This window comes from Tarenaya hassleriana, unplaced genomic scaffold (assembly GCF_000463585.1).
Source record: "Tarenaya hassleriana unplaced genomic scaffold, ASM46358v1 Cleome274, whole genome shotgun sequence".
NCBI lineage: Eukaryota > Viridiplantae > Streptophyta > Magnoliopsida > Brassicales > Cleomaceae > Tarenaya > Tarenaya hassleriana.
Window position 1 is genome coordinate 96,756 of NW_010965975.1, and position 9,493 is coordinate 106,248.

The following is a 9,493-nucleotide window of genomic DNA, read 5'->3' on the forward strand; positions in this document are numbered from 1 at the left end:
CGGCTGAAACGACGCCATATGAGATATGGACGAGGAAGCGTCCCGCATTGTCGTTTGTCAGAATTTGGGGTTGTGACGCTTATGTGAAGCGTCAGATGACTGATAAGTTATCCTCCAAGCCTGATAAGTATTTATTTGTAGGCTACCCTAAAGAAACTAAGGGTTACTACTTCTACATTCCGGCAGAGAACAAGGAGTTCATTGCCAGGAATGCGAATTTTATGGAGCGAGAGTTAGTCTCCAAAAGAGTCAGTGGGAGTAGGATCGAACTTGAGGAAGTTCGAGAGCAGCAAGTAGACGCTGAGTCGAGTGAACAAGTTGAAGATGTTCAACCTATTTCACTGCTTGTAGTGACTCAACCTTCGACTAGTGAACCTCGGAGATCAGGCAGGATTCACCAAGAGCCTGTGAGATAAAGATTTCTCGTGACTGGGAATGAGGAGCTCATGTTATTAGAACATGATGAGCCTGCCACATACCCAGAGGCTATGGCGAGTCCCGATTCCGAGAAATGGCGCGAGGCTATGAAGTTAGAGATGCAATCCATGTCAGACAACCAAGTATGGACTTTGGTTGATGCATCTGAAGGGATAAAACCCATCGGATGTAAATGGATCTTCAAGAAGAAGACCGACATGGATGGCAACGTGCACACGTATAAGGCATGACTTGTGGCGAAAGGATTCCGTCAGATTCATGGTATTGACTCTGATGAGACATTTTCACCCGTAGTTATGCTTAAGTCCATCAGGATCCTACTTGCCATATCCGCATATTACGACTATGAGATATGGCAAATGGATGTCAAGACCGCGTTCCTTAATGGGAACTTGACCGAGGATGTGTACATGACACAACCCGAAGGTTTTGTCGATCCAAGGAACCGAGGAAGGTGTGCAAGCTTCAGAGGTCCATTTATCGACTGAAGCAGGCTTCAAGGAGCTGGAAACTTCGTTTTGATGAGACAATCAAAAGGTTTGGTTTCTCATAGAACGAAGACGAGCCATGTGTTTACAAGAAGGTCAGTGGGAGCACAGTTGTATTTCTAGTGTTGTACGTGGATGACATTTTCCTAATAGAGAATGACGTCCCTACCTTGCAAGACGTAAAGTCTTGGCTAGGAACGCAATTTTCTATGAAGGACCTAGGAGAAGCGGCGTATATTTTAGGCATTAAGATCTATAGAGATAGATCGAGGCGACTTCTAGGATTGTGTCAGAGTACATACATCAATAAGGTCTTGAAGCGGTTCAAGATGCAAGATTCCAAGCAATTGTTACTATGTGCCAGCGATTAGCAGAAACATTATTTCTATTTCATGTCTGGATTTGGATGGTTTTCGATTTGTGATTGAGAACTCGAGTTTGATGATTTATCAAGACAGTATTTACTATGGTAATGGTTATCTAGTTAATGGTTTATACGTCTTGAATGATCAGTCTTCGAACTCAACATCAACCATCTATAGCGTGAGTACTAAACGGTTTAAGCCGAACGACTTAAACCCGACCTTTCTCTAGCATTGTCGTCTAGGCCATATAAACGAGAAGCGCATTCAGAAGCTTCATCTTGAAGGACTTCTGGATTCATTTGACTTTGAGTCTCTTGAATCTTGCGAGTCTTGTTTGATGGGCAAGATGACAAAGCATCCTTTCAAGGGGAAAGGACAAAAAGTGACAGAGTTATTGGATCTGATACATAGTGATGTATGCGGACCAATGAGCTGTATAGCTAGAGGAGGTTATCTGTATTTTGTTACGTTCACTGATGATTTCAGTCGATACGGTTATGTCTATTTGATGAGACATAAGTCTGAAACACTTGAAATGTTCAAGGCTTTCAGAAACGAAGTACAGAACCAGCTTGGCAAGACGATTAAGACACTTCGATCCGATCGTGGTGGCGAGTATATGAGCCAAGAGTTCACTGACTATCTGGTTGATTGTGGTATTGTATCGCAATTAACTCCTCCTGGAACGCCACAATGGAACGACGTGTCTGAACGGAGGAACCGAACACTGTTAGACAAGGTTCGGTCGATGATGAGTCAGACAGATCTTCCGAAGTCCTTTTGGGGCTATGCTTTAGAGACCGCTGCGTACCTGCTAAACAGGAGTCCAACGAAGTCGGCTGAAACGACACCATATGAGATATGGACGGGGAAGCGTCCCACATTGTCGTTTGTCAGAATTTGGGGTTGCGACGCTTACGTGAAACGTCAGATGACTGATAAGTTATCCTCCAAATCTGACAAGTGTTTATTTGTAGGCTACCCTAAGGAAACTAAAGGTTACTACTTCTACATTCCGGCAGAGAACAAAGTGTTCATTGCCAGGAATGCGACTTTTATCGAGCGAGAGTTCGTCTCCAAAAGAGTCAGTGGGAGTAGGATCGAACGTGAGGAAGTTCGAGAGCAGCAAGTAGACGCTGAGCCGAGTGAACAAGTTGAAGAAGTTCAACATGTTTCACTGCCGGTTGTGACTCAACCTTTGACGAGTGAACCTCAGAGATCAGGCAGGATTCGCCAAGAGCCAACGAGATATGGATTTCTCGTAACTGGGAATGAGGAACTCATGTTATTAGAACATGACGAGCCCACCACATACCCAGAGGCAATGGCGAATCCGGACTCCGAAAAATGGCGCGAGGCTATGAAGTCCGAGATGCAATCCATGTCAGACAACCAAGTATGGACTCTGGTTGATGCATCTGAAGGGATAAAACCCATCGGATGCAAGTGGATCTTCAAGAAGAAGACCGACATGGATGGCAACGTGCACACGTATAAGGCACGACTTGTGGCGAAAGGATTCCGTCAAATTCATGGTATTGACTATGATGAGACCTTTTCGCCCGTAGTTATGCTGAAGTCCATCAGGATCCTACTTGCCATAGCCGCATATTACGACTATGAGATATGGCAAATGGATGTCAAGACCGCGTTCCTTAACGGGAACTTGACCGAGGATGTGTACATGACACAACCCGAAGGTTTTGTCGATCCAAAGAACCCGAGGATGGTGTGCAAGCTTCAGAGGTCCATCTATGGACTGAAGCAGGCTTCGAGGAGCTGGAACCTTCGCTTTGATGAGACAATCAAAAAGTTTGGTTTCTCACAGAACGAAGACGAGCCATGTGTTTACAAGAAGGACAGTGGGAGCACAGTTGTATTTCTAGTGCTGTACGTGGATGACATTCTCCTTATAGGGAATGACGGTCCTACCTTGCAAGACGTTAAGTCTTGGCTAGGAACGCAGCCTATATTTTAGGCATCATGATCTATAGAGATAGATCGAGGCAACTTCTAGGATTGTGTCAGAGTACTTACATCGATAAGGTCTTGAAACGGTTCAAGATGCAAGATTCCAAGAAAGGAAACTTACCGATGAGCAGTGGCACAGTTCTCTGCAAGAGTCAGTGTCCTACGACACCTGATGAGCGAGAACGCATGGATCGTATCCCATATGCTTCGGCAATTGGATCGATCATGTATGCCATGCTTTGTACTCGACCGGATGTATCCTACGCGTTGAGCATTACGAGGAGATACCAGTCAGATCCAGAGCACCATACATCCGACGCAGGGACATCTCGCATGCCGGATGACTTGCTCCAGTCCTCTCCACCGCCACCACCCACATATTCATATCCGGAGTCAGACTTTATGCAACCACCACCGCCACCACCTACCTGTGGCCCAGACAGCTATGGATATACATTCCAGCCACAGGACGAGTTTCAGCATTTCATGTATCAGGCGATGTTGGACACGCGGAGTTCGGTAGACAGGGCAGTGGTCGACATTAGGAGCTCAGTCGAGAGCGCTATGACGGAATGTGGAGCCATGTCGACTCCGAGATGACGAACATGTACACCAGGTGGTGTGGGACTTCATCCAAGCTGGTTGATCAGATGCAGGCACTCAGGATAAAACACGATGCATTATACGGGGAGTTTCGCGGGTTCTGCAACCGACTATTCCCAGATTAGCAGCCACCAGTACCCATGGAGGACGATAGACACGATGCACCAGGTGACGACTAGCCAATAGTTCAGGTAGGTCTTCCCTTTTCTATTTTGGTAGAGAGGTAGTAGGCCTTTCGGATGTATTTTGAGGACTCAGATTTTGCATACTCAGGATATATATATCTATATGCGAGCCTCTATGTTGTTGTTCGGATAAGTTTGTTATTTTCTGAGCGTTCATACCGGCACATGAGAGATGAGTATCAGTTTCTGAGTGACGACGATTGGATAGATTCCAGTTCACAGAGTGTGTGAGAGTTTTGGCGTTTGACGTGAGTTACCTTCATTGGAGTGAACGATTTTCGCAGAGCTAAGCCTTCTCTACCCTTTTACTGGTTCTTTTCGTACGTTATTTTCGATTCTACTCTTCCAGGCGAGAGTCTACACCATGGACGGTGTATGGTTCAAGTCTGGGGGTTGGATAGATCCTTCACACATTTACGCCTATCTACTTAGGATTGCATTTAGTTTAGGTGCATTTTATCATGGCATATAGACTTAGGAAAATTTTTCACTTTTGCATATCACTTCGCATTTGTTGCATTCACACGTTTCCTTTTTTTTCCATATAGATAGATTTTTGTTAGGCTTGCATGATTACATTTGACCATATAGATTTAGGAACATATAGTTTCACGTGTAGACCTCGAACACCCGTTTTGAACATCATTTGGAGGATTTTTGGGACGATAGAGTAGGAATATCTTGATGACCTAGTGACTTGGAAGAGCCGTGTCGAATTGATAGTTCTCCAGACTTTCTATATATAGTTTGTGGGATGATGTTGTTATTTGGCACCGAAGGAGTTGAAACGACTATGTCCAGGTTATATGTTTCGTTAGAACCGTTTCCGAGTCTTGCAGGTCGATGAGATCTAGTTCAACAAATACCTTGGAAAAATAAAGCATCTCGACACTCCGCTGTCAGAATCTCGTCAACGAAAATCGTTCGAGGACATGAGTGCATCGATCGATGGTTTGGGTCTAAGTTGTGGGTCGGACATCGCATTGAAAAGAGAAAAAAAAGAGAGAAAACCGATGTCCTTCAACTTCAACGTCCTAGAAACCCGAGATGCGTGCGTTTGACAGAAAAATCCTACAAAAAGGTAAAAATACTGGTACGTAGAACCTAGATCGAAGAGGCTACATTGAGATAAGGATAGGTTCGGAAACATGCTTGGTGAGTTGTAGAGATTCTAAAGGGTTCTTTGTGGCAATAAAAGTCCCATGACTAGGTAGTTAATCTTTGGTAGAAAGATCATAGTAGACCACTTTGGGTACGATTTACGGGGAGCTAGCATTGGATGGATGTTTCGCTTTTGAATTTCATGATGATGCTATTTGATGTTCATCATCCATGTTTTGCAGATTTTATTCCTTCGTTCTTTACTCGAGGACGAGCAAATGTTTAAGTCTGGGGGGATCTGATAACTCCTAATTCTTTCTATATTTCTAGGACGTTTTTATAGGATTCATACGAGGATCATGTTCATTTGTAGGCATTATAGGCGTGTTAGGCTACGAAACTCGGTTTGGTTGTGTCTTTACAAGATTACAGGTCTTGGAAAAGGATGAAATACGTCAAGCACTTCCCGTCTTAACTCGGCCAGAGTCAACTATGGAAAGGTGGGCATAGTCAACATGCTGAGAATGGCACAATTCAAGCCTGTTACGTAGAGCCCGAGTCAGAAGGCCCGAGTCAGAAGCCCCGAGTCAGCAACCCCGAGTCAGAAGGCTCGAGTCAAAAGAATGGGATAGGCCGAAATTTTTAAAAGCCCGTCTTGACTCGGTCGAGTCAGAGTACTGACTCGGTCCGAGTCAAAACCGAGAAAAAGCGCAGATTCGAAATTTTCAGAGTTGGAACGGGAGTAGGACTTTGGGAGCGCCGCCTAGGGTTATAAAAAAGACCTAGAGATGTCCAAGAAGAGCAAACAGACTTTATACAGACTTTGGGAGAGCTTTGGTGAGAGAAATAGGAGTAAAACGGGATTTCGGGAAGAAGAAGGAGAGTTGGAACGTGAAGATCGCTTTGATGTCGACATGAGCCTTTGTTCTCCCTCTTTTATTTCTGTTTCTGGTTTTATTTTGTGTTTTTCCATGAACCGTGAGTAGATCCACGGCTGTGGGTTAGGGATTCGTTTGTGTATTGGGTATGTTTGAACCTTAACTTGGTTGCGATTTGGATTTGTTTCGGTTTTATCGATTTGCACTTCATGTCAATTGATGTTTACTGACCCCTTGATCAGTTGTTTTAGATTCTGAACTACATAGGAATATGGGTTTAGTTTCGGATCAAAATCGATAGAATAGATCGTATTATTCACATAGGAATATGGTTTGATCGATCTATGGTTGATGATAGTGTTCTTCATGCATCTAGTTTGATAAATCACATAGGGATATGGATTTAGAAAACTTTAGATAGTGAGTTATATGTCGGAAGGTGATTTCTCTATCTTTGTTGCTTGATGATTCCCGAATACAGATTCAATATCGTGATTCTCACATGCTTAGCATATACCCATACACGCGAATACGGTCCCGACACCCACGGTCATCTTTGCTTGATAGTTTGCACGTTTCTATTTACTTTCTTATTTTAGCTGTTTTAGTTATTCCACATACTTCCATCATCACTTCTACTTGCTGGCTTCGATTTAGTTTCGATTAGGATTTAGATTTAGCAACCGGTCCTTTTGTTCGACCCCATGTTACGACGATCCGTATCCTTGCGGTGAGTTGTGAATCGGGTTATAGATTTTAGACTCGGTACACACGTATCATTGCTCTGTATGATTTTGTTACAACCTGATCACGCACGTTATAGGATTTGAATCGTTTGAATCCGTGTTTGCTTTGATGTTATGCATGATTTTATTGTAGATCTAGAGTAGATTTCATGTTATTAGTGTACAAGAGGTTCGAATTCTGTGTTTGCAGGTGAAAACCAGGTCGAATTCGGGTCTGAAACGGGGGTCGAAACGACGAAAACGAGATCTGATCACGTTTTTCGCCTGGACCGATCGGTCTGGTCCTCTAGACCGATCAGTCTAGGGTTTCGCGTGTCGGTTGGACCGACAGGTCTGGACGGAATGGTCCACACGTGTGGACCGATCGGTCTAGGCCAAGACCGAACGGTCTGGAGGTTCAGACCGAAAGTTCTGGACCATTCAGACCGAATTGCGTAGACCGATTGGTCCAGGCACTGGACCGATCAGTCCACATCCCGAGGTTAGACCAAAATTTTTGGTTCTTTGTTTCGGGATCTGATTTGAGCAATAGTTGCTTAACCCAATCAATGGTGATTCAGAATAGCATGATTCGTTCGTTTGGATGGTCCATAGTGAATGAATGTATGTAACTTAATCAAGATATTAGATATGCTTGATTGAGTGGGAGCTTCGGGATTGGGATTACATAATCGAATGGATGGTCTATCCGGATTATGTAATACATCTGATCAAGAAACAATGGTTGATCCTTGATTCGATTCGTACAATTGTTGCACAGAAACCGATTAGATCTAGGAGCTCTACGAGTAAAGCACTTGTCAAGTCCTCGATCATACGTGTCATGGGCAATGCCAAAGCTGGGTGTGCCGTGCTATCTTGGTGAGGCAAGATGGAGAAATGGTGGTTCTCATAGCTTGAAAGTAGATGCTTGATCTATGTGTGGTTTTAAAAATCCCTTTTATGTAATGCTAAGCGTGTACCTTCCATTACTAGAGCACCTGTCAAGGCATCGATCGTCCATAACATGGGTCATGCCAAAGCTGAGCGTGCCAGATTATCTTTATGAGGAAGGGTGGGAAATCGTGGTTCCCACAGCTTGAATATGGTTCACTTGAGACTTAACGGTACAGATGAGACGAGTATGCAATGATATTTGATATCATAGTCTCATAAAGGATCTAAGAGTCACATTGGATGTGATTGACATTAGATGTCTACCTAAATAACATAAAGATGGGTGTAACAACTTATTTTTATGTGAAATATTGATCTTAGTCCCATATAGAAAATTATTGTAGGGTTATTTTTCTTTATGGGAATATAGCTTGTATATTCATCTATGTTGTCATTGATTGATGATGGACTAGCTGGTAGTAGATCATTGATAGAATCTACATATTGTTTTGTTTCGTTCTATTTTGTCTTTTTCTGTAGGACATAGCATCAACCGGTAATGTACCGAAGTTGACGATGCGATCTATCCTTCTGAAGAATAAGCCTCTGACCATGGCTTCTAGATCAATCATTGATGCTTATTGGAAGCATGTGGATGATGATCTGGACAAGTCTAGCTTGATACTTGGAAGCATGACTTCGGAATTGCGTAAGCAATTAGAGGATATGGACGATTCTTTGATAGTTGATCAATTGAATGCGTCATTCCAAAAGAAAGCTGAGAGTTACGGAAAAAGTGATATGGTAGTTATTGGAAAGAGCTCTAGCAAAAAGAAGCGTTCCAAGAGCAAGGGCAATAGGAAAGTGACAAGCGTTGTCATTGAACCTAAGCCTAAATCCAAGAAGGAAGAATGTTATTTCTGTCATGCCATTGGGCATTGGTATAGAAATTGTAGACTCTACCTGGAAGATCAAGAGAAGAAGAAGCTTAAAGAAGCATCGACTTCTGGTGTCTTCGTTATAGAGGCTAACTTGTTTACTTCTACATCGTGGGTACTAGAAACCAGAAGTGCCTCGCACATTTGTGGAAATGTGCAAGGGTTGCGAGGAAGTAGACAACTGGCAAAAAGAAAAGTAGATCTCCGTGTTGGGAATGGAGCAAAAGTTGTTGCTGTTGGTTGTAATGCTCTACGATGATCCGTGATATGACATTTTGACTATGTATTGATTCATTGGTTTATGAATGCATTACTTTTCCCGTTATATGATTAGCATGTTTGTTATATTACGGTAAATATCCTTGAATCATTGCAGATGATTCTAAATTCCCTGGTCAGTTATCATTGTGGGAACAATGATGAATTAAGACCAGCATGATGTGTGATAGATGATTATGATCATATGCATTAGATGCAAATCACAATCATGGGTTCTCGTTTGGAACGAGTTACTAGATGACCCGCATGAGATTGTCACATGGACACGAGTCATGACTTGAATCTCATACAGCGGTTCATTCTTGGATCCTCAGACCTGAGATGTCTAGAGTATCTGATATGAGGAGTGACATGTCTTGACTGCGTCAAACGTCGTCTTTAACCGGATGATCATAACGGCGTTGCTCAGATACGTTAACGAATCATATGCAGATAGTAGACATGCAATACGGGAGTGATTAAAACAGGCCCTGGATCGATTGATACTTCCAGATCTTGAAAGAACGAGGTAAGTATTCGAATCCCACGACGATATACACGATTGTTCTGGTTATTGCACAATTGGTTTTTTGTGTGACGTTTGGCTAGGTTTAGATCTTTCCTTCCGCTGCATGAAACCTAGAAA